Genomic DNA, 10,487 nt, shown 5'->3' with positions numbered 1-10,487 from the left:
TGAAAAAGTATCAGCAGCAGAGTATTTTTCATTGTATTGACAAAGAGGAATATTAAAGACCTGCCTAATTCTTTCAATTCACACACACACGTTAGGCTACGTTTCATCAGCACAAATTATCTTGCAAATATGCTGATCACAAACTACAATGGCGTACTGAAGGGGCTAAAGAATATGTGTTAAAATAGAAATATGTAAAAACAGAAAAGTTTTTACCAAAAACCAAAGGGCCTTCAAGCAGTATTTTTTTTAATGTGAAAAAATGTTCGCCATCACAGATAACCACAGATGTGCAAAATAAAATTGCAATGAGTTCACTTTTCTTTAGCATTAAGAAATTACAATATTCAATGCAATAAAGGGTGCAGTGAGATGGGCTTTCTTATGCTCACCTGATAAAAACATAAATTGTCAAAAGCTCTCTGGAAAGTAATTTGCCAGTATATTTCAAAAGCCCTAAAGTGTTCATATGCTGCCGAATGTACAGTGGTATCAGAAATTCTGGGGGTGGGGCCAAGCAATCTGTTTTAATAAGCTATTCAAGTGATTGTGATGCACATTTCTGTTTGAGAACCACTGCCCAGGGGACTCTCACCCACTCCTGTGGTCAATGACTATCTATAGGCAGATGAGACCTACATCTACATCTGTACCTCAGATGTCTTTTCTGAATTTCAGGCCCCTAGAACCAACTACCCACTTGACATTTCCTATTGATATTTCATAGATACTTCAAAATAAGTAAGTTTAACATTTAGGTTGAGACATTTTCCCCCAAAATATTCTCTACCTCCAGCGATTCCAATCTCCATAAATAGCACTATTACTTCCACTCAAGCCAGAAAACCTAAGTTCATTTTTGACTCCCCTACCCTCTTCCATCTCATCCCCACATCCAATCAAGTACTATTTCCTAAAGATATAATATATTGCCATGAACTGAATTGTATTCCCTAAACTTGTATGTTGAAGCCCTAACCCCTGGTGTGACTGTTAACTGAGATAGGGGCTTTAGGAGGTAAAGTTAAATGAAGTCATTTATAAGAAGAGGAGGAAAGAAAGAGATCTCTCTGTGTCATGTGAGGACACAATGCAAGCCATCTGCAAGCTAGGACTAGTTCCTCGTCGCTCCACCAGAAACCAACCCTGGTAGACCTGGATCTGGGACAATGAGCCTCCACAACTGTGAGGAAATAAATTTCTGTTGTTTAAGCCCCCCCTCCCCAGTCTTTATTGTATATTTTATTATGGCACTTTGAGTAGACTTAGACAGATATCTATATCCGTTTCCTTTTATCTCCATTGCTACCATCCTCATACACACTTTATCATCTCTTGCCAGATAGACCACTGCAGTATCCTTCTGGCAGTTTTCCCTTGAAATCAGTTCCACCTACAGCCAACCATTCTGTATACCCAGCTAGAGAGGTATCATCAGAACAAGTCTTTCTTTCTTTTCCTTTCTTTCTTTCTTTCTTTCTTTCTTTCTTTCTTTCTTTCTTTCTTTCTTTCTTTCTTCTTTAAAGATTTTATTTACTTATTTGAGAGAGAAGAGACAGAGATAGCGAGAGAGAGCATGAGCAGGGAGGAGAGGGAGGAGCAGGCTCCCCACTGACAGGGAGCCTGATGTGGGGCTTGATCCCAGGACCCTGGGATCATGACCTGAGTCGAGAGCAGACGCTTAATCCACCCCATGTGCCCCCTCAAGACAGGTTTCTATTTAAAATCCCTCAGTGGTGGGGCACCTGAGTAGCTCAGTTGGTTGGGCATCCAGCTCTTGATTTTGGCTCAGATCTCGATCTTGCCTTCGTGGGATCCAGCCTGGTACCCATCTGTTTCCGTGCTTGGTCCAGAGCCTACTCCTCTCCCTCTCCCTCTGCTCCTCCCTCTGGTCATGCTTGCACGCGGGCGTGTATGTGCTTTCCTAGTCTCTCTAATAAATAAAATATTTTTTTATTTAAATCTTTCAGTGGCCTCTACTACCTTTCAAATAATGCCCAATATTTAACAGAGATATGTCAGGACACTATAAGAAATATGAGCTGATGGAGTCCCAACCCACCCCAACGTACTGATCCCTTGTCTCTCCCAGTCTGGACACTTGCTCCCCTCAGTACTGGCATTCCCTTGCAAGCAACCTCCTCAGTAGCCTACCTTTTAGTGTAACTTTCTGGTCACATTGGAATATACTGGGCTGCTCCCTGCAGCCCACAGGGGATCACCTTCATCTGTGAGGCTGTGCTCAGGTCCTCTTCTCAGGTACCCCATGCAGGTGCTTTCCTCTACCCTCACTCAGTAACCATACTGCCCCAATTTTTCTAATGCCCAGCCTATTATTATTATTATTATTATTATTATTATTATTATTATTTTGGTTTAGATTTAGCCAAATATTTAAAGTTTTGTTATTGGTTTTCTTTATGGCACTTGCTCCACCTCTTGGGGGGAATCCTCTTGGCTTACAGCCCAAGTGGTAGAGGGGTGAGGGTTAATAATGATACTGGCATTAAAACACATCAATTCATAACTGTACAAACTACCCTCGTGCATTGGCTAGAAAGTCTTGTACTATTCGGACTCTATCAATAGCTCTCTAGTCTCTCCAGCTTTGTTGGGGAAGAGCCACATTGACTTTTAATTTATCAAATAGCCCATGCCCTCTCCCACCACCTTAGGGCTTTTACACAGAGGCCCATCGACCTGGAATACTTTTTTTGCCCTTCCCTTTGCCTGGTCGCGGTTTATGTCTCAGCTTAAACACCATTTCCTTAGGAAGAACATCCTTGACCACTTTTATACAAGGTTAGGTCTCCTGTCATACATTCCCGACATACTTAAAATTGTTTTCAATTGTAATTTATGCTATGCACTTGTAAATTACTTACCTTTTTTTTTTTTTTTTTTTTTAGTGTCTACCTTCCCTACTAGGCCATAAATTCCATGTGTCTGTTTTCTCTAACATAACCTCAGTATCTAGAATGTACTAAGTATTCAATGAATATTTATGACTGACCCCCGACAAAGTTAAATAATTATAGGGTAGGTTTCAGAATTAGGGTTCTGTTACCTTATCAATCTACTTTCAGTAGGCCAAGATTGCAAAATATGTTGTTGTTGTTGTTGTTGTTTAAGTGTTCATTTGCAACTACTCTTCTGAATGAATCAGGATTTTATCGGTACAAATTTGAAAAGAAATCTGCTCACATACAACCAATGTCCATATAACCTAGCTTTAAACTTTTATGTCCATCAAAATAGTTTCATTGTTCCATGGAACCTAGGCAACAAGGTTAGAATGAATAAATGGTATACATTTGAATTCAATCAAGCACAGTTATATTTCTGAAATACTTTTTCTGCATAAGATTTCACTTGAAGAAAGCTTGAAAACCATCCCTAAACACTGGCTTTGAGTCCAGAGAAGAAGCAGAGCTTTTACAATAAGTTGGAAGAAAAGTCTAGAGTTCTCCTGTACACAAAGACTTGTGAGACATTTGCATTTACAGTAATTCCTGTAGTTTTGGGTTTTATTCTCTTCTCTTACACTTATCCTACATAATTTTTCTTTCCCCAAGTTATATACCTAACGGGTGTTTCTCAGAAGGCTGGAGGAAAGGGAAGGGAGGACTGAGGGAGAAAAAAACGAGCTCTAAGAGAAAGAGCTGTATCTTAGGCATTTCCTAGGCAACTTATAACAATGATTATCCTACCATGAATCTTCTCACATTTCCTCTTATACAATTCGGTAAAAAAATACAAAATATATTTGATTCCATGCCATATTGGGAAAGACACCAATAGATGTATGTCTTCAGGACAATCATGGTTGTACCATTAAAGAAATGATTTAGCTGTAGCAGTGATTCTCTGAAGTCCACACAACAGAGAATCCATCTCACTAATCAACCTCCAGGCCTGAGTCATTAATCCATTACAAGCCGCCAACAGTATATAATTTTCATTTGGATGTCAAACCCAATGTGCCTCAGATGGAACTCGTTATTTCCTCAATAAACTGGTTTCCCTTCTTAATTTCCCTGTTTGAACTAGTGCTACAATCATAATCCTAGTCATTCAAATTTACAACCTAGGGGCTACCTTTATTGTCTCTCTTTTTTCATCCTTCACAGTACAGGGAAGGGGGAAGGAGTTAGGATCTACTCTCTGTCTTAACCACTCAAGTGGTTTACATACTGACATCACAGAGTTGTCAAGGTGCAGTACAAGGCCTGAGTGGATCAGAATGCCCTGTTACATTTGTTAAAAATGTAGACTTTCAGCTATACCTCAGACCTACTGTGTCAGGATGGAGTTTGGGCATCTGCCTTTTAAATGAGCTCTTCAGGGGACTTCTTAGGCCAGATAAACAGAATCGATTTTCTAAAGGAAATGACCCAATTAAAAGAAGTCACACTGTAAGTAAGACACCCTGTCCAAAGGACACAGAAAGAGGTCATGGAGTCCCAAGCAGGTGAGTGGAACACAGAGGCAGACAAGAGTAGACAGTATGTAAGGGTTCAGTATTTCTGAAGTCCCCATTTAGATCTGTTTATGAATAGCCTTCACCAGGGTAAGGCAGGGGAGACTGGGGTTCACCAAAAACGGGACCATTTAGAATATGCCAGAGACTAGCTCTGAAAATTAAAGCACACTGAAGGGAAACCGCAGCAACTCAAGTAACAATGTCCCATTCCAGAGTTATCACAGGGCCCATAGAAGAACAGCTGTTTGACAATAAAGAGATGTAGGGAACAATAGGAGGCTGGGAGGAATGATGGGCTTCATCTGTGTTAGCCAGGATTTGGTTGCCAATAAAAGAAGCCATTCTAGTTAATTTAAATTCAAGGGGATTTAATATAATGAATTGTTTACAAAATGGTTAGAAAGTCTGGAGAAACAGGCCTCGGGATGAGCTTCCAGAAATAACCACAAGATGTGCCAACCTGTACAATGCTCAGAAAACTGGGAGAATGACCAGAAAGCTGAGGAATAAGGCAATGGAAGCCTCAACTCCTGGCTCCAGGCACACTGTCTCAGTGCAGAGCCATGCCATCAAAATGGATGTCCCTGGCATCCAAAGAAATAGGTACCAGACCCCGGGGCCTCTGCTACATTACACAGAAGCCAGAGCCTCCATATCCTTGCGTGGTAGTGGAAACAGCAGAAGTGCCACCTCTGTCTCACTTCTGTCTTCCAAATATAACATTCATATGTCTGCTTTGGCAAAAGCTGGGTGGGCCACATATGGAATCTGAAGTCTGGGGAGTGGAAGCTTTAGCTCTCTGTCCCCTAGCGTGTTAAAAGGGCAGAGAGCTGGAGTAGTACGGGCCATGGATCTCTCTCAGCATTGTACTTAGCTGTAAGCTTCTCTACCAAACTGGAAGCTTTCGGAGGCCAGGGACCTGATGTTAACTGTTTCGAAGTCCCAGCACTCAGCAGAGGGTCCACTGAATAGGAGGGAAAGGAAGGAAGGAAAGAAGGAAGAAAGGAAGGAGGGGAGGGAGGGTAAGTGGGTAGCAAGGAGCTCAAGATCAAGTCCAGGTAGAAAAATTCAGAAAATTCTGTTTTGACAGTATTTAAAATTTAAGATGAAAGGAAACAAGGGCTAAAAAAATAAAAATAAAAATAAAAGAAAGGAAACAAGGGCTGATACTAATAATTCTTACTTCTTATTAGCTTTGGATTTTAGTCTGCCTCTCTTCATGTCCATGACTATGAACTTGATACAGTTCAAATTCCTTACATCTGGAAAAAATCAATTGTCTCCTAACTGGTGCCCTGCTTAGTTTCTCTCCATTCCTCCCCATACTACACACTGAGCTCTGACTGGGTTTCCTAAAATAGTGGTCTTCAAACCTTTTACTTGCAAACACTTCCAAAATGATTTTGTAAAGCTTTGTATCTTCTCGAGAGCACATTATTAAGCTGACATCTAAAACTTTTCATCCTGAGTTAAAATACTTGCAAAAGATCTAACTTCCAGAGTATTGTAAATATTATCATTAAAATATATTTTTAACAGTACTTAACAAATCTAATAGAATCTAAAACCATATCATCTATTTTTTAAATATATACAAGCAAGTTGGTCTTTAATAATCAGATATTTTGCATCTTTCCTTTCTCTTCTTGAACTCCTATTTCTCTTCTGCTTCTACCAAAAACTATCATTCTAATATGACATATTTTTTTCTTCAATGACTTTGGTCAATTACCTTATCACAACAAAAGACATATAGGTTGAAATTATATTTTTTTTTCCCCATGACTGTGAAGCTGTATTTAAAAATTATTCTGGATTCAGTTATTCAATTATTATTAGCATACTATTGAAGAAAACAAAATGGATTTTATTATAAATTTTGCTAAGTAATTAGAAAAATCAAAATTTTTATTTGAGATGTATGGTAAGAGCTGGATAGGGACTGGCTGGTTTTGCTAAAATTAGGTCAAGTATTTAATTTTTGCTAAAATTAGGTCACGTATCAATTTAGCCATAATTACTTACTACTTTCTTTTTTTTTTAATTTTTATTTATTTACTTATGATAGTCACAGAGAGAGAGAGAGAGAGAGAGAGAGAGAGGCAGAGACACAGGCAGAGGGAGAAGCAGGCTCCATGCATCGGGAGCCCGATATGGGATTCGATCCCGGGTCTCCAGGATCGCACCCTGGGCCAAAGGCAGGCGCCAAACCGCTGCGCCACCCAGGGATCCCTACTTACTACTTTCAGCTAAATCAAGACAGGGCTCAACATCAGTTTTATCCTCCCACCTTTTTGTGTTTTGAAAATGTTGAGAAAAACTGTTTATATAAATAAGTAGGTGGGGATAGAAGGAGCTTTGTTATAGCAGTGCTCTCAATTCTTTGCACTTTTGCACTTTCAGTCATATGCCAAAAATCACAGGGGCAGCTTGCACCAAAATTTGTTAATTATCAGTTGACAGCTGATTGTAGATCTTCCTTGCTTTACTGAAAGCAAACTAGGAAACCATCTAACTACAAAAGAACTTGTTACTCATTGGTTAGTGTGACTCTCTCAACACTGATACCAATACCTGTACTATGTTTCTAATGATATCAGTGGGGTACAGTTTTTCTACTACAGGGTAATATGCTATAGAAAGATTAGGGTGAGAAGGGGGCCTTTCTTCTTTAAAATATAAGATAATGGGGAAGGGACATGTGGAAGCTGAGCTGGAAATATATCCTGAGTTTGATCAGGTTTTTAAAAACTGCTTCAGCTTTATTGATGTATAACTGACAAAATTACGAGATATTTAAAGCGTACAATGTGATGATTTGATATATTATACACTGTGAAAGGATTCACTCCATTGAGTTAACACACCTATCACATCATTTATATTGTGTGTATGGGAATATTTAATTTCTCTAAGCAAATCTCAATTGTGCAATGTAGTGTTACTAACTACACATATTATACATTAGGCCCTCGGACCTTGTTCATCTTATAACCAAAAGGTTGTGCCCTTTTTACCAATCTCTTCCTATTTCCCTCACCTCCCAGACATCGTAACCAATTTTCTACTCTTCCTTGGAAAAATGTGTATTCAGATTCTTTACCTATTTTCTAATTGGGTTAGTTCCTTTCTTGCTGTTAAGTTGTATGAATTTCTAATTTATTTTGCATACTAAATGCCTACTGGGTATGTGGTTTGCAAATATTTTCTCCCATTCCATAGATTGCCTTTTCATTTTGGTAATGGTTTCCTTTGCTGTGCAGAAGCTTTTTAGTTTGATGCAGTCTCCCTTGTTTATTTTTGCTTCTCTTGTCTAATTAAAAAAAAACAAAACAAAACTCATTACCAAGATCAGTTTGAAAGAGCTTACCCCTCTGAGTTTTCTTCCAAGAGTTTTACAGTTTCAGGCCTTACATCCAAGTCTTTAATCCACTTAGTTTTGTGTATGGTGTAAGATAGTGGTCTAGTGTCTAGTTTCATTCTTTTGCACATGGCTGCCAAGTTTTCCCAACATCATTTATTGATGATACTTTTTTCTATGGTCTTGTGGATCTTGTGGATGCAGCTCCGTTGACTTTCAAAGCTAGGTGTTTTGGGGGCCAGCCAAGTGGGAGTCTTACAAGTTGGGGTACTAAATGTGGGGTCCAAACCCTTTGCTCCTCAGGGAGAAACTGGGAGTTAGGAGTGTGGACGGTAGGAGGAGGTTTATGGCAAGTGTGCCTTAGCCTTTCCCACATGTTTTGATGTGGGTATCTTCTTATTCATCTGATGTGTAGAAGTTGCTTGGCTAGTTTCTGGGTCTCTTTCATTAACAATTGCTTCATGCGTAGCCGTACCCTCAGGTGAGCCCATGGGACAAGGTGAGCTCACAAGCCTCCTATGTCACCATTTTGGTCCTCCCTCCAGGAGTTATTTCAGATCAGTTTTAAGGAACGCAAAGGGAAATGGAATATTCGCAATCTTGATTCCCTTAAAGCTCTCCTTGGCCTTTATATCTAATATAAAGTCTTCCTACTAGGCCACGGGAGACCTAGGTATAATCTGAAGACTGCTACCCTAAAACAACTTGCCTAAGCAGTATCTCCTCAATGGCATAAAATACACTTTGAAAAAAAAAAAACAAAACTTAAAAGGATGAGAATGACTAACCATTTAAATCTGTATTTTAAAAGAGCTTATTATTAAGTGACAACTGGTAAACATATGTGCAATGTTATTATTGTTCTTAGAACTGATGGATATTTTTGCATTTAATATTTTTGAAATTTTGTCCAAAATGCAGGATTTCTTTTTGCACAAGAAGCTGTTGTTAGATCAAAAGTGCATTTTACCACTTGAGGAAATACACTTCTAAAGAAAGAAGGTGTGGGCAGGAGTGCAGTCGGGGTTTATTGGCCTCGGTCCTGCCATCCCAAAGCCATATGAAAACTTCCTCTAAAGCTTAGGTGTCAGTTATTACCATGTACCAGAGCCCTGTGCCCAGCCTTGCCTCCAGTGATGTGTTCTGGAACGTGTGGGGGGTGGCTCTCCAAGCATTCCAAGAGATGTGGGTATGAGTGAACCTTGGTCACACTTTGGGAAACTTTCACCTAAAAAGAAAATGTCCTGGAAAATGTATAAATTGAAATCTGTGAAGGTGATTTATGAAACCAAAGGGCTAATTAAACAGACTCTGGAGCAAGGCGACCACTACAAAATGCATATATTAGGAGTTCAGGATTCACTTGCCACTGTTCATCTCCAGTGGCTGAGGTCGGAAGGAGAGCTCAGACTGATGAGCTCACTGTGCTCTGGAGTCTGCGGGCTCTCCCAGGCAAGAAGAGGACCTACTGAGTCAGCTTCCATTTCTAGAACAAAACATTTTATATGCTGGAGAGGGACTGAAGACATCTCACTCTATAAACTACTTTACAGGCTAAACAATTTGAATTCAAGAGAGACCTGACTTCAACAAGATCTTTATTGTCCCCGAATGCCTGGAATTCTTAAAAGCTTTTATTTCGGTGGAGGAGGACGCTATAACAAGGACAGATAAATCAATGTAACTTGATAAATTTTAACAGAGAGAGAAATACCTCTACATTTACATTTGGTAATATTTATTCATTAGTGTTCACAGTCCAGAAGTGCTGTGAAATAAAAAATAACGATGAACTAAAATAAGAAGTCAGGCCCTCTTTGGGATAAAAGGTAGACTTTTTAGGATACATTAATTTGTTAGTTTTACAGTATACATTTAGTTGCCCACTTAGGAATCTTTAGAATTGCTAAAAGATTACTTATCCACATATGAATATATATTACAATTCTTTATAGTGAAAGGTTTTAGAGGTCCTTATAAAGAACTCAAGATTCTCTCAACTTATGGAGGGGGATAATGAAGGGATGACATTGAATGTACATGGATCTTTATGTTTGTGAAAATGATTACTCCTTTCCCACCTACAAGTACAAGAAGGGTGACTATAATGTGACTTTTTCTTTTTTATTAAAAATTGTATTTATTTATTCATGAGAGACACAGAGAGAGAGGCAGAGACACAAGCAGGCTCCCTGTGAGGAGCCCAATGTGGGACTTGATCCCAGGACAGACCCCAGGATCAATGACTTGAGCCAAAAGCAGACGCTCAACCACTGAGCCACCCAGGTGCCCCTAATGTGACTTTTTTTTTTTTTTTAAGATTTTACTTATTTATTCTCTGAGAGAGGCAGAGACACAGGCAGAGGGAGGAGAAGCAGGCTCCATGCAGGGAGCCCAAGGTGGGACTCGGTCCTGGGACTCCAGGATCACTTCCTGGGCCAAAGGCAGCCGCTTAACCGTTGAGCCACCCAGGCGTCCTGACCTAATGTGACTTTTTAAAAAAAACTTTCTGACATTGAAAGTTTGGAACATGGCAAAAAAAAAAAAAAAAAAAAAAAAAACCACGTGCAGGACCAAGTACGATTAACCCCAATAGCTATCCACTAATTCATCTGTACTCCTGACACTGCCTCCTCTTCCCAC

This window comes from Canis aureus, chromosome 21, assembly GCF_053574225.1.
Source record: "Canis aureus isolate CA01 chromosome 21, VMU_Caureus_v.1.0, whole genome shotgun sequence".
Lineage (NCBI taxonomy): Eukaryota > Metazoa > Chordata > Mammalia > Carnivora > Canidae > Canis > Canis aureus.
This window is presented reverse-complemented; position numbering follows the sequence as displayed.